Source organism: Myotis nattereri (genome assembly GCF_964212035.1).
Source record: "Myotis nattereri genome assembly, chromosome: 4".
Lineage (NCBI taxonomy): Eukaryota > Metazoa > Chordata > Mammalia > Chiroptera > Vespertilionidae > Myotis > Myotis nattereri.
The window spans coordinates 18,642,208-18,665,247 of record NC_138079.1 but is presented as its reverse complement, the minus strand read 5'-3'; the positions used below and the strand labels follow the sequence as shown (position 1 = coordinate 18,665,247).

General features: G+C 34.6%; 1 protein-coding gene across 1 annotated transcript in view; it reads left to right on the top strand.

Moving 5' to 3' along the window:
* Positions 1-323: 323 nt before the first annotated feature.
* The window catches only part of CDH18 (cadherin 18), a 517,801-nt gene continuing 495,084 nt past the window's right edge, over positions 324-23,040 (top strand). The window contains exon 1 of the mRNA XM_081089751.1: positions 324-349. The gene's annotated coding sequence lies outside the window, so the exon portion shown is untranslated. The remainder of the gene's footprint in view (positions 350-23,040) is intronic.

The following is a 23,040-nucleotide window of genomic DNA, read 5'->3' as shown; positions in this document are numbered from 1 at the left end:
AACATAACTAAGTTGTCTAAAATCATACAGTAACAACTAGAAGAGTTGAGATTCCATTGGCGCTTCTGTTTCAAAAGACAATGCCCTAAAATAAAAATATTGAGTTCAAGCCACTCAGTATTTTCCTCTTCAGAAAGTGTATTTGCTATTCATCTTCCACTATGTTTTTATGAATAGGATTCTTGAGTGATATAGAGAAATTTATATTAACTATGTTTTATATTATTTATAACTATGCATATATTTATATGATGAGTGATAACTTTTTTCATATTTTTTCTGCTTCAGAATCCAATGTCAGCAATTTATAAAAAGAAAATAGATCACCAATCAAAAAGCAAATTATAAGGTACAATTTTCTGTGCAATTTTTATATTAAAATGTCTTACTATATGTTAAATATATATTATATGTCATGGTCACCTGGTTTCTCTTAAAATTTTTTATAGCTTTACTGAGATATTTTGAGATTTGGCAGATTAATCTTCTTCTGTATTTTGAAATCTTTGTTTTTTTTAATATCACTATCCCATTATTTTCCCTAATACGAATTGGAGTTCTTTCTTATAGGCATGCTATTCATATGTCCTAGAACTAGCAAAGGTACATTTATATTAAGCTGGTTTTTGTAGTTGTTTCTAAATTTTCTTTAGAAAGAAGAAGAAGAAAGCTCAAGAAAAGGTTTGGATCCCTCATTAAAGAGAAAAGGGACCTCAACTTTCTCATTGCATCTGCTGCCATTTGTTAGGAAGTTAGCGTCCATGGCAAGGAAAGTTTGTGCAATGTCTCTAGGATGAATTTTTTCTCTTGTCACATAGCCTTCATAGACTTCTGAGCACTTTCTCTCCTCTGGGAGACAGAATCAAGCTGGCAGTTTATGAGGAAGAATGTGATTATGTACTTTGAAGTTTCTTTCACTTTGTTGATAAACAGCATTATTCATGTTGCTTAAAGTTAAATGTTTACCCCTATTGCTCCCTCAATAGTGTCATTAACTAAAACATCTTATTGAAAGAAAGAAGCTTTCTTCCAGTCTGCATTAAAGCTATCACTTTAATATGTCATCTCACCAAATGCTTCAACTTCTTAAAAAAATAACCTCAAAAGACAGATTTTCAATTTAGTGATCATACACTTGACATTTAATTTATATAAATCCAAGAAAAGCATTTAGTGTATACTTATAAATACATAATTATACTTTTGGGGGGAATAAAATAAAGAATTATTTCAAAAATGAGTGAATCTCTTGAAGCATAATGCCTTCTTTAACTGTACATTATCTTAAACTTTTCCTTTTCTAAATATTCTACTTTCCATTTTAATTAATTTTTGTTTGTGTAATTCCTAGAGGCCCAGTGCATGAAATTCATGCATGGGTAGGGTCCGTAGGCCTGGCCAGCAATCAGGGCCAATCAGGCGATTCCAGCTGACGGCTGGGGCCTTCCTTCATTCCACGCGCACCCTGGTGGTCAGCACATGTCATAGCGAGTGATCGAACCCCCAGTCTCTGTGTAGAACTCCCAAGGAGACACTTTGCATATAAGCCTTTTATATATATATATAGATTGACACTGTAACCTAAATTACCAGAAGTTTTCTTTTCCAAAAAAAAACACCAAAAAAACTTATTTGACTCACCTCTTATAAACCCTTATTACCAAGTCTTTTATGTTCAGAACTATAGTTAACTGATTGTATTCAGGAGAGTGGCCTTAAGGTATTTGTGTTTATATTTCTCCTTTCTGCCTCCAGTCTGAGTAAAGCACATTAAATACTAGTCATAAAACAGGTTAGTTGATGTTTATTGAATTGAACTAAGGGATGAACGTGGCAAAGAGCTCTTTTAATAGAAGATGCCTCCTCAAAGGCACAAAGAAGTCTCAAAGAGCAGAGGTTTGGTGATAGCTGAGGAAGAAACATCTTGACTTTTGACTCATGAGCACAAACTAGCTTATTAGATTAACAAATTGTGAGGCCAGATGGTTGGGAAGGCATTGACTGTGAAGGAATGAACTTTGATTGACATGGCTTCACTGGATGAGAGGATAGGGAGAGTACCAGAAGGATGTCAGGGGAGGCTGACCTGAGCTCCTGAAGCAGAGCTGAGTTTTCAGGTGTCAAGTAGCTGGTTAGCCTACTATATGATATTTGCTTAATTAAAAAAAAGTTTCCAAATGCTGGATACTTTCACTTTATGCATATAAATTATTTGATATCTACTCTAAGCCAGATACTAAATGACTGAGATACAATTTCATTTAATATTCAGAATAACCCAATTTTATTTTCTTCATTTTATTGATGAGGCAGCTAAACCTAGATTGTGAGTGCTTCTAGCACAAACTCTTTTCTATTAACCATCAGCAATATTGGGATATATATAATTTATTCATGCAGATATATAGCATCATCAAGGCACTCTGGTATTTAGAATCAGTGTTTTTTTTCTAATTCTGAATTCATTATTATCTTCTTCATATTTTACAAAATATTGAATATAGTCGGAAGATAGTCTATACTAATAAAAGAGTAATATGCTAATTAAACCAGACATCTTCCAGACATCCATCCAGACATCTTTCTGGACAAAGCCACCGTGGTGAGAGCCAAAGCAGAGGTGGTTAGGGACGATCAGGCCGGCAGGGGAAGGCAGTTCAGGGCAACCAGGTCAGCAGGGGAGAGCGGTTTGGGGCGATCAGGCAGGCAGGCAGGTGAGTGGTTAGGAGTTCCAGATTGTGAGAGGGATGCAGGCTGGGTTGAGGGACCCACCCTATCACATGCACGAATTTCATGCACTGGGCCTCTAGTTGGTTAATAAAATTATATAGGTTTCAGGTATGCAATTCTATAATGCATCATCTGTTTATTGTATTGTGTGTTCACCACCCCAAGTCAAGTCTCCTTATATCACCATATATCCCTCTTTTATCCTCTCTATCTAAACCCCTTCTCTCTGATAATCCCAATACCAATGTCTGTTTATGAGTTGTGGTTTTGTTGCTTAAACTCTTCACCTTTTTCACCCAGCTCCCCAACCGTTCCACTCTGACAGCTGTCAGCCTATTCTCTGTATCTGTGAGTTTGTTTCTATTTTGTTTATTAGTTTATTTTGTTCATTAGATTCCACAGATGAGGGAACTCGTATGGTGCTTGTCTTTCCTTGACTGGCTTATTTCACATAGCATAATGCTCTCCAGGTCTTTGCTTCCTGCTTTCTTTCAAGTAAAATCCTAGAACTTTAATAGTAAATCCCTTCAGAATATGAGCAAAATTGTGTTCCTTTATGCATTTTTTATGCCTAGAGTTTGCATGCCTTTCATGAAATTTTCAATAGATCTGTGACTAAAAAGGGCTTTATGTAAATAAAAACAACAAAAAGATATTAAAAAATCACACTCCTATATAGATCAGTAGGAAAACACATCTGCAATTGTAGGTGGTTTCCTAATTACAGTATGCAGTCATTGATATGCACAATAATGAATAGTCACCCAAATCAAGTTTGTAAAATCTGAGAGGGAATTTTTATGGCAGTGTTATAAAAGCATAATCCATCTTCTGTCTTACATGTTATGTGTTTAATTATATATTTTATACAATTAACTCAAAGCCAAACTATAGTAAGCATCTGTAGTATGGAAATAACCACCTTTTGTATTCACTGTTATGAATCTATGGATATTTTCATAATTCCATATACTGCTGCCCAACCTTAAACTTCCCAACATTTTGACAGTTATCCTCCAGCTCACCACTCAGCCACACATCCCGGCCCATCACAGAAACTCAATATTGCCATGTCCTCTTTTCTTAAGGTCTTGTTTCAGTGAAGCCAAATGGTTATAACATTCGCTATTGCTATGTTAGCGATCTGTTACTGCCTTCTGAAATTTAATTCTGTGTTGCAAGTGAAGATTCAGAGCTCTCTAAGCGTAATTGCCAAGAAATGACTCAAATGCTAAGAACTTATCTTCTACAACAGGCCTGAGATGTTTTTATTGTGTTTTATATGTGTATGTGTTTGTGTGTGTGTGGTTTGGAATTTTTAAAGAAGGGCTGTGGCTTATCTCGTCACATTATTCAACCTTATGGGTTATTGCATAATTAAGTCATGCACTGTGACAGACACTGCGGTGTAGGTTAGTTATCTCTCTGAATGTTCGCCATAATTAATAAGGTAGATATTAATATCCTCATTTCTTCATTGAAGAACTTATTGAACAATTCAATCTAGATCAAGTGGGCATTTGCACTTAGGTTTTCTGGCTATAATATTAGAACTTCCTCTTACATCGCCACTGGTCCTGTTTAGAACCTATTCTTTTTACTTTCTTTCCCCATTGCTGTGCTTTCTATTTTATCCCAGAAAAATAAGTTGTTTTTTAGTCACATTTCTTTCGAGATTCAAATACAGACATATTTATGTGGACATAAAAACATTTGGGACCTCTTTTGATACAGCTTCCCGTATTTTAAACTAGAATATAATGCAACATAATGTTCTCTACTGCAACTTTATTGCAGAAATGGTGTATCCATATTGTTTTGTAAAATGGTAAGATAAATTCTGGGGCCAATTTTAGCATGGGTGCAAGTTTTATTTATTAAGCCTGCTTGCTGTGCAAGGACAACAAAAGCCTTTGTGCGGAGCTGAAGACAGGTCTGCTAATAAACGGCTATTTAGTTCTGGTTTGATGTCAATCATAAGCACCAGTGAGACACTGAGACAGGACATAAGATCTTTAAGTTTTGATGTTTCCTGTCAAACTGTTGCTTTACGCAGTTAGACATTACATCTGTTGCTTAAAGGCTGAATACATTAAAGAAATAGAAGATGACTTTTTTCTCTTGGATGAGCCTTCATTTGGGAGATTACCTAGATGCTGCATTTATCCTACTGGTATTTGATTTTCAAAGTTGGATGGCAAAATGTACTTGATAACATTGTAATACCATGTCAATTCAACTAAATTCAATTAACTTTCCTTATTTCAGAAGTTTTGAAAACCATAAAGTATCAAGAAACATATAACATTTGCATCTATTTATCATAAGCAAATTTTATTATGTTTATTTTTACCCAGTACAAATCATGAATTGATTTCAATTTCATATACTTATATTAATTTCTTGAATCTTTAAGACTATCAAAAATAGAGATTTGCTTGTTGTAGTAGAAGTAGGCAATTTATATGAATGTCTTCTGGTTATTTTGCACTCTTAAAATCATGAAGATGATACCATATGTGTATTTGCAGCCAGTACATCGCTTGTAAATGACAAATCTGATAGGCACCCAGCAGTACTCATTATCATATTGGAGATTCTTTTTTGAACAGAAAAATATTTAGTGTATGCCTATGTTCATCACTTTGATTGACGGTTTGATTCTGAAAACTCCATTGTTATATTAGGTTAGATAATATAAAATGAAATTTCAAACCTAAGATTCAGTCCCCCTCCATAGAGTTTATGAGATATTTTGTAGCTGGTAATTTATGGTAAATTATATTTACTTGCTTTTGTCAATCATATGTGAAATTGTAATATTTGAAAAAGTATTTATATCCTGAACAAAACACCTAAACACTACATAATGCTCACTGTTTTAAAGACTGGCCCTACTGACAGCATTTCTGCCCACTCTTTCTACTGACTCTTTTTAGCAGTGTGGTCTTGAGTAACTAACACACCCTGTCTGTCCTCAGGCTCATCTTTACTAATAAAAGGGTCATATGCTAATTAGACTGGATAGAATGGACGTCTTCAGGACACCCTTCCGGATGTCCTTCTGGACAAAGCCACGGTAGCAGGGGCTGAGGCAGACGTGGTTAGGGGCGATCAGGCCAGGAGGGGAGAGCAGTTAGGGGCGATCAGGCCAACAGGCAGAGTGGTTAGGGGTGATCGGGCAGGCAGGCAGGTAAGGGGTTAGGAGCCAGCAGTCCCAGATTGTGAGAGGGATGTCCGACTGCCGGTCGGACATCCCTCAAGGGGTCCCGTATTGGAGAGGGTGCAGGCCAGGCTGAGGGACCCCGTGCCATGCAAAAATTTCATGCACCAGGCCTCTAGTTATTTGATAATTATTGGTGGGGTGGAGTGGAGGTTCCCAAATGCCAATCCTTGGATTGGGCCATTTCTTTACAAAGTTTCACTGGTCCAGGTTACAGTGCTAAGCATAATCATTAGGTATAGTACAATGATATATTTATTTCATTTAAGAATTTCACCTTATTAGGGTTTAATATTAAATTGTATTTTCTTAAAGTTTAAGAGACCGTCTCAATCAAGTTCAATTCAGGGACTCTGGATTCTGATTGAAGTAACAAAAATGTAAAAATATATTTAGAGACATATTTCTATTTAGAGTGCTAGATGGTAAAGAATGACTAATCATTGATACTTGTAAGAAAATATCTTTACTTTTTAGAGGTTTATGCTAAACTATTTAGTGGGGGAATTTCATCATACTTGGGATTTTCTATTAAAGTGTTTATCAAAATATGTAGTTAATATATATATATATATATATATATATATATATATATGCCAAAATGAATCTGAATTATGGATTTTACACCGATGTTCCTTAATGAAGTTTTAATGCTGAAAATGGGCCCAAACAGGGACTATACATAGTTGACACCTTTGCAGTCAGGGATTGCACTGAGACAGAGTCTAGCATATCCAATGTATCCTATGTATGCCCATGAGTAAAGCTGTACCTTTCATCATCCCAACTTCTTGATGACTAATTTTTTAGAAATCAGATTTAGGTAACAAAAATTTATTGAGAATTTCAATGGTGCCTTTAAAAACACAGGATATATATATATATATATATATATATATATATATACACATTTATTTATTTATTTCAGAGAGGAAGGGAGAAGGAGAGAGAGACAGAAACATCAATGATGAGAGAATCATTGATCGGCTGCCTCCTGCACGACCCTCACTGGGGATCGAGCCCACGATCTAGGCATGTGCCCCCGTCCGCAGGCCAATGCTCTATCCACTGAGAAAAACCAGCTAGGGCAGAATTTATATAGTTTAAAATGTGAAAACTTGTCTCTGGAGAGCTAGGAATGATACTCTTATGGAGGTTAAGACCTCATTTTTGCCATCAAAGCATCTATAAGGCTTCATCCCTAAATTATCGCTCAGCCAGGATAATAAGCGTGTAACACATATACTCACACCATGAGCAGACACTCCATCAAGCATCTCATCAGCTTTTAGGACAAATATAATGCAAAAATGATATGCTTCAATATGGGCTTTGGTGTCAGAGTGACATGAGATCTGGGTTTAGATCTCTGTCCTGGCACTTATTAGCTACTAAAGTTAAGAAAAGTGTGGCCCAGCTGTCATGAGCTTCAATCCATGAACCAGGCGGTCACGGTTCCATCCCAGGTCAGGGCAAATGCCGGTTTGCGAGCTTGATCCCTAGTGGGAGACATGCAGAAGACAGCCAATCTATTATTCTCTCTCATCACTGATGTTTCTATCTCTTTCTCCCTCTCTCTTCCTTTCTGAAATCAATAAAATATGTATTTTTAAAGTATATCTGAATTATGTCATCTACAAAGACAAACAGAAAAAAAACAACACACTTCAACAAAACAGTGTTTGTTTTGAGAAGATAATAATATAATACTTGGCACATAAATATCTCTTTAAAGATATTTCTTTCTAACATTTTTTACCATCACCTGTTACCCAAAGGTAGAGTACAAATATGATATTATCATGTGTGTTTTTTCAGATTTCAAAGAAAAGTATAAATAAAAATTTAAAAATTGCTCTAATTTGGTAGCAATGTATTTAACATGAAGGGAAAAAGAGAGAAGTCCTAATAATTTTCAACCTAACTAATTTAACATGTACATATGTCTTTATTTAGTTCTTTGAGCTTTGGATTTTTTTTCCATATTATTAAACTTTCCCAAAATACTTTTCTATTCCTAAGATAATATGAAATAGGTCTTTCTTTTACAAACAAGCAGATTAAAATAGAGATCAGAATTCAGACGAAAACATTAGTTTACTGAGTCCTTAATGGATTACAAATATTCATCCCTCACAGTAGAGCCCCTACAAATGTAAGACAGCATGCTTCAATTAATTCTTACACATAGTTTCAATAAAAAATCATGTTAAGAGCCATTTTTTATCATTGCCAACTTATGTTTTTACATTTTAAGTTTGCTGATTTTTTTAGTTTTCATGGTAAAATTGAAACATATAGTTTTGTCCTAAAAAAACCTAACAAATTAAATCCACACTGAATAATCTTCTTTTGTTTTTTTTTCTTTTAGTGTGAACAATTATTATTTTTGTCTATTTTTACTTTTCATGGTCAAATCATATTAAAAATATTAAAACAATGTCTGTTCTTCTATGCCGGGAGCCAGTCCATCCTTGCTGTTTCAAGGGACCTGGCATATATGGCATACTCACTTATGAGTCTTGCGTCAGTTTTTATGGATTATATTTTCCTGTCTCTCTTCATTCCTAGTAATTCTTTAATTGGATTCCAAGGATTGGGGATTTTTCCTTGTTGGTGTTTGATATTTTTGTATTTTTATAAATATTCTTGAGCTTTTAATGTGATGCAGTTAAGTGACATAGAAATTGTTTCATTATTTTTTGTCTTGATTTCAAGATTTGTTATGTGAGTCTATAGTGGCATTTAGTCTAAAGCTATTATTTCCTACTGATGAGGCAACATCCTTCTAAGGTTTTGGCTCATGGTACGTGAATCATGAGAATTCCAATGTGGGTGATAAGGCACTGTGCTTGGGCCTGTGTGAAAGTCCTAACTGCTGCTTCTATTTCTGCCTGCTGATAGTTTCCTTACAGGAATGTGTTTTTTTAATTTTTTAAGTATATTTTATTGATTTCAGAGAGAAAGGGAGAGAAAGAAATAGAAACATCAATGATGAGAGAGAATCATTGATCAGCTGCCTCCTGCATTCCCCACACTAGGGACCGAGCCCACAACCAGGACATGTGTCCTGACCAGGAACACAACTGTGACATCCTGGTTCATAGTTTGATGCTCAACCACTGAGGCATGCAGGCCAGGCAACATGAATGCGTTTACTGATGTTCAACTAATTTCCCCAGGGCTACCTGCTGCAGATTTCTGAGGTAGGGCTTTTGTGTAGCTCTCTCCTCAACACTATGCTGGTCTTCAATGTCTAGCCACTTTGTTCTCTGTGATTTCTTAAATCTATGTTCTTCTTTCAGAGAATTTCCTGGGCTTCTCCCGCTTTCCCTCTCCTTGAACGCCTTGAACTCCTTGAGCTGTTGCTTTGGAATTCTCCCAAGACCATTTCTGTACTTACCTTGTTTATTGCCATTATGTGAGGGATCACTGTGGTTGACTGGTGATGTCTAATATTTTGAAAATGATTGCTTCATATTTTTTCCTGTATTTTTGGTTGTTTCAAAGTGGAAGGAAAATCAAGTCACTATTTTTCCTGGATTTTAAATCCTGGAAAATAAACTTTCAAAAGTTAACCCTTTTAGAATTTTTAAAGTGGTTTTCTATTTATTAGAGGTTTGAAGAAAACATTGTCAAAATTCAAGGAATACCTTAAAATGTAGGTATTAGAAGAGTGAATTTCTCTTCTGGTGGCTAATTTAAAATAATGTGCATTTTATATCAAGTTCATATATAACTAGAGATTCATATTCAGAAAACATCCTTAGTTTCTTGTCTTTTATCCTATGACTTAGGTTGTGCCAATATAGGGTTCATCATTTTCTCCTTATTTTTCTTTCTTTTCTTTGATAGTTTTGAATTTCAAATGCGAATAATAGGAATGATGTAAAGAAATTTTCATTAAACATGCCTTACATGGGAACTCATGATCAAAAATATAGGCACAGTAAATTACCCAGAAAGTATCATTTAGAGACAAAATTACAGTGTGAAAAACTAATTAAGATAAATGGAAAATTTGGAGAAATAGGTGTAGATTATAATGAATAGGAATGCCAAAGGAAGAATTAGAGAAAATGTAGTGGAAAATATACTCAAAGAGAAAATGAATAAGGATTTAGCAGGTATTTATGAGTGCTTGGATGTTCTTGTAAACCTGAGCCTGGATCACCTTATTTAATCTGGGCCCATTCATCCATCTGTGATCAATTGATGGGTCAGCAGAGGGTTGGCTGTTATAAATTGGCCGACCTAAGACTCATTTTTTTCCCATTTTTTAAATTCCCCTGTAGTATGGCAGTCTTATTCTTATGGAGAGAGAGGCAGGAAGAGAGACTGAAGTGCTCAAAGGCTTTTGATGTCAAGGTCAAGTCTGAAATGGCATCACTTCTACCATATTCTATGGACCAAAAGACTCTCTACACCAGATCTGATTTAAACGGATAAAAAAGTAGACATTAAACTTTATAGGGAAAATGACAAAATTACATTGTAATAATAAGGATTCAGGGATGAATGAGAATTAAGTTTACAATCTATCTACCACTAAAATTTTTATGATAGTAGAAAAAACAAAAATGAAGAAAACCATCATACCAAAATTGTAGAATAATATCAGGCGTGTTTAGAATAAGAAAAACAAACCCATTCCTAGATTTATATCATGAAACTATACCAAATACCAAACAAGTTATTTAAAACAATCAGAAAATAAAAGCATTGCATACAACTAACAATGCATTTCTGATCAGAAAAAAAAAAAAGAGAAAACAAGATAATAGAAGGGTATTTACTGTTTTTATGGGCAATATCTGTCAATATAGAATATCTAACTAGTTAAACAATCATTAAAAGAGAGAAATAAAAGTTCAAAGATAGTATTTTGCTGTGTATACTTACTAAAAAAAACTACAGAAAAACTGAAATAGAACAAAAGCAATACAACATACAAAGGCATTAATCTAGTAAACCTGTGAATAGGCATAGATTATAAAATTATTATACATATAGACATGTTTCACTAATATATAATAAATGTATACTACTATCACATATATCGCATATATAAACTAATAATATCCTATTATCCTATATAATAAAAGGGTAATATGTAAATAGACCAAATGGCAGGACAACCAAATAACCAATCAAAGTGCAATATGCTAATGACATGCTAAGGATGCTCAACCACTCCCTATGACCTGCACTGATCACCAGGGGGCAGATGCTCCGACAAGTAGGTTAGCTTGCTGCTGGGGTCTGGCCAATCAGGACTTAGGGAAATGGGCCAGACCTGCCCTGGAGCCCTACTGAGGTCCCTCTCCTGCTAGATCGTGCACTGGTGGGGTCCCTCAGCCTGGCCTGTGCCCTCTCACAATCCGGGACCCCTCAAGGGATGTTGGAGAGCCTGTTTCATCCTGATCCTGCAGGCCACTCCCCTTGGGAGGATGCCAGATGTAGGGCTCATGGCTAGTGAACACTGCTGCTGCAGCACAAGCCTCTCATGATGGGGACTGATTGGGAGTGAGCCAACAGCAGGCACAGTGAGGCTGGGATGAGTAGGAGCAGCAGGTAGGAGCTGCAGGCAGCGTTGGACTGCAGGTTTCAGCCCAATCCCTGCAGGCCACCCAGAGGGACCCCACCCATGCACAAATCTGTGCACCGGATACACACATGGATAAAGAAACTAGACAGAACTGAAATATTATTCATCATGATTTGAAGGACTAATGTCTTAGCTTGGCCTTTCAAAACAAACTATCATTGACTAAGTAACTTAAAAAACAGAAATTTACTTTGTCACAGTTCTAAAGGCTAGAAGTCCAAGATCAAGATGCTTCTATGGTTAGTTTCTGGGGAAGGCTCTCTTATTGGCTTTCAGATGGCCACCTTCTTTCTGTGTTCTCACAGGGCAAGAAGAAAGAGAGGGCATGCTCTGATGTCTCTTTTCACAGGGCACTGATCTCATCCTATGGGTCCCACCTTCTTTACCTCCTCTAAATGTAACTACCTTCCAAAGACCCTGTTTCCAATACTACTATCACATTGTGGGTTGGGGCTTCTACATATGAATTTTGAGAAAATATGATTTGCCGGGGTCCAACCCCAACAGGTCCAGGGGTTCCCAAAGGTGTAGACGGAGTCGGCGAAGAAGGAAGGACACGGAGACAGTGTTCAGTTGATCAGCAGCCTAGCCAGGATCTCCAGCCAAGTTCTGGTCTGGATCTCCAGAGAGGTTCTGCTCAGGATCTCCAGCCAGGTTCTGTAGCCATGTTCCCTCACTAGGTTCTCCAGCCAGGTTCTGTCCAGATTCTCCAGCCAGGTTCAGTCACCAGGTTCTAGTCAGGTTCTCTTGCCATGTTCTATCCAGGTTCTGTAGCCAGGTTATGTCTCTAGGTTCTTCAGCCAGGTTCTCTCGCTAGGTTCTGTCTCTAGGTTCTGTGGCCAGTTTCTGTCCAGGATCTTTTTCCATGTTCTCTCGAGCGAAGTTCTTCTGTCTCTAGGTTCTGTGTAGGTTATGTCTTCTAAGTTCTGTCTTCTAAGTTCTGTGTTCTTACATCTGTATTTATACCAGTTGATTCCAATCCTATCAATCTCTATTCCAAAGGTTAGGGCGTTTCTTATCTCCATTCCAGGGAGTAAAGATTATGTAGCTTAAGCATGATTGTTCATAGTTAAAGTGATTAATTACCCGCCTGGCACTTAGTTAAGGGGTTTTATTCCCTCCCTAACTTCAGGGGAAAATCCCTACCTGGGGAAACAACCTTTCTCAGAGACCTTGGTTAAAACACATAGTGCCAAGAAGGTGAGCAAACATATTAAGAACAGTATGCCATATATGCCAGGTCCCTTGAAACAGCAAGCATAGACCGGCTCCCGGCAACGATTCAGTTCATAGCCATTAGTAAGGATGATTTAAGGTAAATGTTCTGTATCTTAGAGAGGGTGGAGATATTGATGAACTTTGATTTTTTAAAGTCAATTTGACTAACTTGATTTCAATTGGTTTTCTTTTTTATTGTTATCTACAAGATATACATTTATTTTTACTGAAGGAACTGTTTGACTATCGATTACCTGTAAAATATGACCTTCCTCAATTAAAATACAGTACTCTTTATCAAAGACAAAACTATAGTTATCTCATATTCCCCATTCAAAGTATTTTGTTGTCCTCAGACTGAATGCTTTATATAGTCAGCATATGTTGCTGAAAAGCACTTTTCAATTACATAAATAAAATAAAATGTATTGAAATAATGGTTTTAGTTTTGCTAACTTTTCTTAAAAATATTAGTCTTTATATCCTTATAAACTATACCAATGAGATGTGTCTTTGTCTCAATATAGCTCTTATAAACAGGTAAAAGGCAAATTATATTATATTTGTCAAGGTGACTATTATAAAGGGAAAAATAGAGTCTTGATGGTAAAAACTGCAATGGGTTCATAACTATTGAAATTGGTTAATGTATACAAAATTTCAAAATAAATTTGGGCACACATTCTGAACTAACAGAAAAGAAGTTTAATGACATTCTAACAAAACCCAGTAACTATGATTTAAAGTTAACTAGACACTGATTTTGTTTCATTTTTAACATATCATACTTACATCTGTAATATAGTTATGTTTATTTCATATATGAAGATTTAATTTATACTATCTTCAAGAATCGATTGCCTAAGGAGTTAGGTTTATAAACTAATGAAACATATAGATCATTTGTGACAGTAAGGAAAATTATCAAATTCAGTCCTCAAATTGCCTTCTTATTCTAGGCTCAGCCTGCAAGCAAAGGGCACCAATACAAATGTCTTTATTAAAAAAAGAGAGAGATGACCCTTTCAAGTATTTTAATAAAATCATTTTAGAACTGCTTTGTTTGTTTTACTATCTAGTCTTAATGACAGTGAATTTCTTGTGTTCATGTTTGACAAAAATTCTTAGAAGAGTTAGTGTTGTTTTTTATTAAATTAACATTATTATTTTAGACTTTACATTTTGGTACCCATTCTTTCATAACAGTAGACATCTACTGATACGGGCTTAAAAATTACTACTACTACTATAACTTAAGTTTTTATTATATACTCATAAATATATTAAAGTTAGGACATTGAAAATGGTTTTTGTCTTAATCTGAAGTAAACAAAGAAACCAATATATTTTAATTTATTTATCTGGAAATCATAACATCTTTCTTTGCTATTATGCAGCTTTTTAATCTTTTCATAATGCCTCTAGGCCTAGTGTCAAAATTTGTAAATTGATGGGATTATCAAGTATTTCTAAGTAGCTTGAAACTACTTTTATAGAGCCCATTTAATGAATTTCATTGAATTTTTTATTGGTTACCACTAGGGGGAACTAAACCTCCTAAAGTTCCATATATTTGTTATATCATTTAAAAATCACATTACACAATTACACAATTTTGATTTTAGGTTTTGTATACAGGTGAGATTTTATCTATAAAAATACTTCAACAAGTGACTGCAGTGGCCATGAAGGAGTGAGGCTCACTATCCCACCTACCAATGCCAAGAAATAATGAATACAAACCCTAATTACTTGCTGGGCCCTCTGTTATGGATCTCCTGCTACGTGTATTGAACAATCATTTCACCAGTGACAGAGTTTTAATACCCATACTTTTTCTTATCTCCTTTTTTCTTGTCTGTGTACTTTTTTATCACACTTGTATCTTCAGGATAATTTTTCCCATGATGCTTTAGGCTATCAAGACTTTCTAATGATATTTTTCCTCTATTTCATGAGAGGAACAAGATGAATAAAAAACAAACAAACAAAACAAAACAAAAACTGCTGCCCTAACTGGTTTGGCTCGATGGGTAGAGCGTTGGCCTGCAGACTGAAAGGTCCCAGGTTCGATTCCGGTAAGGGCGTGTACCTTGGTTGTGGGCACATCGCCAGTAGGAGGTGTGCAGGAGACAGCTGATCAATGTTTCTCTCTCATCGATGTGTCTACCTCTCTATATCTCTCTCTTCCTCTCTGTAAAAAATCAATAAAATATTTTAAAAAAACTGCTCTGCTAGATTCTAGATCAACAGTATATAATATAAAATAAGGCAACCAATCCCAAAAGACTTGGAAAGATCAAAATCAATATATAAAATTGAGTAAACCTGAAGAATCAGGTAAAACACAATTAAAATATAATATAACAAATAAAGTGATAATAATAATAATTCATTCATATATGAAATGAAGGCATATGTAGGATGTGAGCATACCAAAAATTTCTAGTAAAGCTAAGTTGATTATTGGGTATAACAAGATGGTCATCAATTATCAATGGAAAACTAGAGTTTACTTTTGTTTATAACCAATAAGATGATTCAGACAGTAATAAATTTCTATATCAGGAAGCTCAGTTTCCCTAGGCCCTGAAATAAAAAGAGCAGATCATTTGGGGGTTGAATGTCAAAAGAATAGGGAACTTTGATTTTGAGAATGATTTTAAAATGTTGCCAGTAATTTATAGACCCAGCCTCCTTGATGCAATTTCTCTAAGTCCTTCAGTACCTTAACGATAATGCAGAGCTGTGTCTCCGATACCCCAATTCATAGTATAGTGGACCTCTTGGTGTCCTACACTGATCCACAAGGCTTTCTCTTATGCACATACAATTATTAGCAAAGATGTACTAGTAAATGGGAAGTATTATTTCAAATGGATGGGATGTCATACAACCTGGAGCATAAAGAACTTCACTGCCTAATGAATCTAGAAAAACTCACCAGTTCTATTTTATATTTCTAAAAGAGATAATTTTATATTTCTAATGTACTAAAGAAAATAAATAAATGCTTGTAAGTGCAATGTCTGAAAACTAACAAAACTATATCCTTATTCACAGCTAAGTACTATGAATAATATAGCTTAATGTGCTGGGTTCTACAGAAAATAAATAATGGAGGTAACACTATAATCATATTATTAATTTACAGTAATTCTCTCAAAGCGGAATCTGGGACACTGTATGAGGAACAAACAAAAATTATATCAGTCTGGGCTTCTTGCCCAGAAACACAACCACACTCACACAAAAACAGATAACTAAGAGAGAAAACAAATTAGTCCAAAAAAAGACAGTTGGAGACAAAAAAAGAAAAGACAAAAAAAATGTACAGAATGAAAAATGAAAATGCTATCATTGTAATTATTGATGATTATAATGATCCCACCAGATTTACTAACAATTGTCTATATTATTGATAGGAAATAAGATACAGCTATTAAAATAGAAAAAAGTAACTATTTAATGATAAATGATATTTTTAAGAAAATCTATTAAATGACCAAAGTAAAGATTTTTTTTTAATGGCACCAAAAGTAACAATAATGGAGAAAACATTGTTGAGGCTTTAGCTTCATCTTCTATCTGAAATTACCCCTGGTCTTAAATGGAAAAGCCCAGCCTGGGAAGCACGTCTCCTCAATGTGCTAATCCTAATTAGTGCATAGCTTTAGGCTTGCAGGGCTTTGTGGACACTAGGAATATTGAGTGAGAGAGAATATTACATCACCTAGATAAGGTTTGTGTGATATCTCCAATCCAATAATAACAATCTTTCTCTGACTTCAGCAAACAACTTGTGATTCTAAAATCTGGGCTTTTTAACCAGTAATCTGATTCTATCTACATGAAAATCAAAGTGCCAGGGTCTTACCAGCCTTTTAATATGTCCCAGGTTTATTTTCTCCCATAGACCATCCTCATATGGAAAATAAAATGAAATGACAAAGGCCTCTGTATTTTTAAACAATGAATATTGATGAACTGTCAATCAGATAATTTATCAATGTATGATTGGAACCCTACTGTATATGAATTGACCTCTATGAAGCTACCTAAGTACATGTCCTTTATCAAAAACTGTGACTGTACAGCTGATGAGAAAGATGGATGTCCATTCTTCTACTGTCAGGAAGCAACCAAAGCCATTAAACTCATTGCTAGCTACACAGTGTTTCTCTTCTATTTTTTTTGTAAAATATATTTTATTGATTTTTTACAGAGAGGAAGGGAGAGGGATAGAGAGTTAGAAACATCGATGAGAGAGAAACATCGACCAGCCGCCTCCTGCACATCTCCCACTGGGGATATGCCCGCAACCAAGGTACATGGCCTTGACCGGAATCGAACCTGGGACCCTTCAGTCTGCAGGCCGACGCTCCATCCACTGAGCCAAACCGGTCTTGCCCTCTTCTATTTTGAGATAAATTTTCTAGCCAAAATAAATATTCTGGGAGAATGGGCCAGGTGGTGTTACATTATGACAACTAAAAACAAAATTAGCAAAAAGACGAATACAAAACGTCAATAAGAAATGACCAAATAAAACACAACTATTGATATTAAAGCCAAGGATTGATGATTTCCAACCAGAAGATAATGTCTCCTGTCAATAATTGTAGAAAACTGAGATATTATTTCACTTATATGTGGAATTTAATGAGTAAAATGAAGTAACATCCAAAATAGTCACAGACTCATAGACAGCCGGTTGACAGCTGGGGGTTGAGATGGAGCAAAAAATAATAAGAAAATAGTAAAACCTCATGGACAACAGTGTGGAGATTGCTGGGGGAAGGGAAGATGAAGAGGGATAGAGGAAAGTATAGGAGCATAAATGGTGAAGGACAGGAAGTTGACTTGGGGTGGTGAATACACAATACAGTGAACACATGATGTGTTGTGTAATTGTGCATCTGTATAATTTCGTTAACCATTGTCACCCTAACAAATTGGATTTAATGTGGGAAATTAATTGATCTTAGAAAAGCAATATCAGCTGGATGATGAGAAATTTAGTCAGCCTGTAGTGTGCTGATGTGGGAAGTGGAATGGAAGAGTGATGCTGTGCAGATAAAAATATGACTGGCTATTTTCTGTTTGCTTGTAGGTTAGATGAAAAAAAGATCTGAATATGTTAATAGACTGAGAGGAAGGAGCTAGTGTAGGAGGACCCATAGAAAAGGAAGAAAATAATTGCTCTTTTCTGAGAGGGGCTGGAGCAGCCAAGGAGAGGTTAATGGGGGAAAAGGAGACCTATGTAATACTTTGAACAATAAATAATTTAAATTAAAAAACACACACAGATCTGAGATGTAAATAAAAATGATTCAAATTATAGTAGAGAGGATATGGAGTGGAGGAAACAAAGATGATGATAAACATTGTTGGGCAAGGGTTGGTTCATGGCACCTAATGGCTTCTAACATCCTTACAAAATAGGAACTTAGTCATATGCTGGTCATGTGTGAGTGCATGCCAGATTCAGACATTTGTGGAGAAAATAATCCTGAAATAAATATTGAGAAAACTTTGTCAGAAAGCTGTCTAGAAAAACAGGTTTCAATACAGTTTTGTAAGCCAAGTTGATATTAGAAAACATAATTATTAAATGGACCCAAATTTGTGTGGCTTTTATAAATTATGATAGAAAGATATGTAGGAGCTATGTAAATAAAATTTTTATCATATCAAGTGTCATGCAAAGAAAGGGAAGTACAAAATGGAACCAATATGTTTATGACATTGGCAAGAGTGAGTTTGGATCGCACTAATTATAGTTTATGATTTGGAAAAAGGAGAGTTTGCATAAATGGAGAAAAGATTTGGGTCAAGAGATTAGGAAATGAGCAAGAAAACAATTGCACTGTCAGGAGCAGAGTGTGCAAGACCTTGACAATTGTTATGTCTAGCCGGTGATTTGCATATACTAGTTTAAAGGTCTTAGAGGAGGTTAATGAAAATAGTGTATTCGTGTGTGTGGTAGAGGTAATTCAGGTAAATCAGCAGAGTTACTGAGAGTGGATGAATCAGAGAACATTGAAGAATAATGAATTAAAGTAGAAGAGAATATGAGGACATCGAGTTTTAAAGTGCCAGGTAGATGATGTAAGTAGAAAATTTATATAGAACAATTTCTGTGGGTTCTAAGACAGGAACCAGCATAGTAAAATAGTAAATGGAGAGTTATAATAGTTATATGTAAAATACTCCTTGAGAAGAAAAGACAAGATAGATTATAGTGGCTAGAGAGAGTTCAGAATGAAGAAATAATTTGTTTTATTTATTTACTAGAGGTCTGGTGCACAAATTCATGATGGGTGGAGATCAGGGCTGATTGGGCCTGGCCAGCCAAGGGAGGGACAGCAGGAATTTGACAGGCTGCGGGAGGTTGGCTTTGGGAGTGCACTGATCACCAGGGGGCAGCTTCTGCATTGAATGTCTGACCCCTAGTGGTCAGTGCATGTCATAGTGAGCAGTTGACCAGTGTTAAGTCATATGGTTGTTCGGGTGTTTGGTTGCTTAGGCTTTTATGTATATAGATTTTGGTATGGAGAGTCTCAGACTCTCCAATTAAATTGTTAGTGATGAAGAAAGTTGGTTAGAAGAGAGATTATATAAATGGTTGGACAAGATAGTAAAGAATGGTGACCAGAAGGATCTCAGGAGAAAGAGTGGCATCTAACGGAGAAAGTAGTCTTCTAAGTAAGTCTCAAGGTCAAAGACATCATTTACTAGGTTGTAAATATCTGCACTTTTTTCATAAAGTGTATTCACAAATATACTATTATTACTTTACTTTTGGAACTTTAAACATTTTCATATGTAATCATTTGTATTATTTTTTTTTTTCAAATAGAGACATGAATAATTTGCCTCTCCAATAATATTGCAAGGTTGTTGGGGAAACATTTCAGAATGAGTTAAAAATTGTGTAATATCAAAAGTATGTATTACAGTGCCTTTAAATAGTTATAAATATTGTCTAGATTAATTTAGTATCAGAAAATAAACATTAATTAAGCATAGTTACTTGATAAATTTAACTCTGTGAATTGAGTATGGAAATAAAATGATAGATATTAAAAATAAAAACATATTCACTATGTTGGTTTTTTATTTAAATAATCACTTTATGAGTAATATCTAACATTATAAATTATATGATGCTTTTACATTTTTATTTCTATCTATAGAAGTATAATTTCCTAAAACTCATTATAAAATGTATGAAAAAATGTAAATATAGGTAGGGATACATATTAACAGAGATCATTTTCTAATCATTAAACTTTTAATAAATGTATTTCAACACATTCTTAATATATTCTAAAAGAAGAACATAATTAACCAATTCTATAACCATAGTTTTATGAAACTCATATTTAAAATTTGTCTTTTCTACTGACATACCATATTCATTTAGATATGTTCAGTAGCTTGAGTCTATTTTTAGGATATGGTAGTAAATAATTCTTTCAATTTATAATAAATGGTTTGCTATAGTTATTTAAGGTGCTATAGATATCTTTATGTTTGATGTTAATTTCTTAGCTTATTACAGTCTAGTTTAAGCAATGAGAAAATATCTGATATTTTTACAGAAGTGTTGGCTTTATTTTTTCTATGATTTTAAACTGACAATTTTCTTTAAAATAATAATGACTTCATGGTTGAAAAGTCTTCCATCAACTGTATCCAGAATTAAATGGTATAATTGCAGTGTATCTGTGGTGTAAGTCACATCAATATAGAAGTAACTTATTTGAACAAACAGTATATTAGTGAAGTTAACATACTGTTCATTTGCTTTTAATTATAGTAATCACCAAATATCACTTTACAACTGAAACTTGGATTGTCAAATATAATTTGGTTCTTATTCATGACAGTGACAGTTAATTTCAACTGCTGTTTCTATACACTTTCACTTAAAGTAGTTTAGTTAGCAGCATGAATAAATTTAAAAGTATTCTCTTAAAGATCAGATTTTTGCTTTTTGAAGGCCATTGTGTTTGTGTGTGTATAAGTGGATCTTCTTGTTTTCTTAAACATTTTCTTAGTCTTGCCTTTTTAAAAACAAATTTCAGACTCAAATGTTTTTATGCAATATATATAGCAAACATATAAGAATGTGTTCAATCTGGAAGACCTCAATGCCTTTATTTTTCTCTCATCACTTTCTGCAATATTTTCTGTGATATCATTGATGCTTCCCTAGGCAGAACCATGGACAGATCCCATAACTTCATTCACAATTAGAATTTTCTGTATGGCAATAACAGCTTACTTTCGGATATTTCCAAGAGCACTTGACTCCAATTTAAAACAATTCATTTCCCATCTAATTCAGACTCTTTCCTGTTGCACAATTTTTTTTTCAAGGTGTTTTAGGCCAACTCACCTTCTGTAGGCATCTAGTTTGCTCACAGGAACTTCATTCTTTCCACAACAAACACATGCTGTACTATAGCCACAACTTTTATGGTACTCATATCACAGCAACTCAATTGAATCCCTACTGCCTTCAGAGTTCTTGTAAGCCATCAACTTCAAATTTCTATCTTGCTCACCATTCTTTATGGAAAACCCATGCCAAGCCCTTTCCAGTATCTTGTGTTCTCCAGTGTTAGATACTGTAATGAATGTACAAGTCTCTACAATTCAGCAAATACTCAATGTGTGTGTGTGTGTGTGTGTGTGTGTGTGTGTGTGTGTGTGTTTAGGGAGTATGTGATGATGGTTGGGGTGGTTGTGTTGGTCATATTTAAAAACTATAGCTGAGATAATATGTTAATCTTAACTTTTTATCTAGTATTTTCTAGATATATAAAGGAGATTATTCACTCATTCACTTATTTACTCAACAGATATTTTTTAAGCATTTACTTACTGTATCCCAGACATCTTTCCTTGGCATGGGTATATACCAATGAACAAACCAGAGTCGATATTGTTCTTCTTCAATAAAGATGTTCTAGTTGTGGAAAACAATTAAGTCAGAGGTGGTGACATAAGTTGTTGATGAAAAATAGCATAAGGTGAGAAGATAGACAGTGACTTCATAGTATTTTCAGGGGTGATTTCACTGATGGGGTGACATTTAAACAATTACCTCAGGAAGTAAGGGATGGAGCTATCCAAATAGGATATTTTTTATGAATATAAAGTGGTTTCTTCTTAATATAAAAGCTTTATTTTGCATGCTTAAGAAGCTGCTAGAAGAACATTGTGGAGTGAGGGCAGGAAGCAAGGGGAAGAGTGAGAGGGTATGAAATCAGAGAGGGACAGAATATATATGAGTATATGCTTATATTAAGAGTGAATGCTTGTGACACAATTGCATATTCAAAACATTGCCTCTTTTCAGTAAATGCTGTATAATCATTTTGAAACAACCTCTTGCAAATTAGAAAAAATAAACTTACAATGGAAAATGTTTGGCAAGCTTTTATAACATAATTTGAAGCATTCATCAAATCAGGAAAAAGAGAAACATTGTTTGTTCTTTAATTAAGAAGAATGCATTTCATTATGTCAGCAAAGTTTTAACCAAAAGGCATGCATATAGAATATATTTAGTACACAATAGCAAATCAATATTAATGACAGCTTATACAGTACAAATTGATTTTGTTGTAAATAAAAGCTTGAAATAAAAAGGGAAAAGCTTAAGGTACATGCTCATATAACCATTAACAATATATTCATGTTATGAATGTGATTTAAAATATAAAAAATAAATAACAGTAAAGGTATTCAGACATAAGGGCCCCCTCCCCAACAATAATTTAAATAAAATAGCATTTCACAATTTTTTGAACTAGAAATAATATAACCTTCTCTACTACAAAATAACCCTAGGGTTTTCTATTATCATGAAAAATGTGAATCTGTTAAAGACCCGTGGTTGTTTGATGATTAAATACTTGACCTATATTTCTAAAAACAAGATTGGGGCAACAATCTGCCAAGAAATGTTATGTGTTCAAACTCAGAACTAGATTTTAGAGAATCTAAAAGTCATAAGGGCCTACTTAACAGATACCTCCATTTATCTCCTATGACAGTGAAACTCCTGCAATTTTGAAACCGAAGCAGGTATGGAAAATGTGCATTGTGTTAGAAACACTTAATATGAAGGGAGAAACAAACCCATCTCTGGAATAATGATTTGTATTATTCAAATAAAAGTGTGGCTAATTCTCTAACTTTCTCATTGAGGAATCACAAGAAAAAGATTTGTAATATACAACAT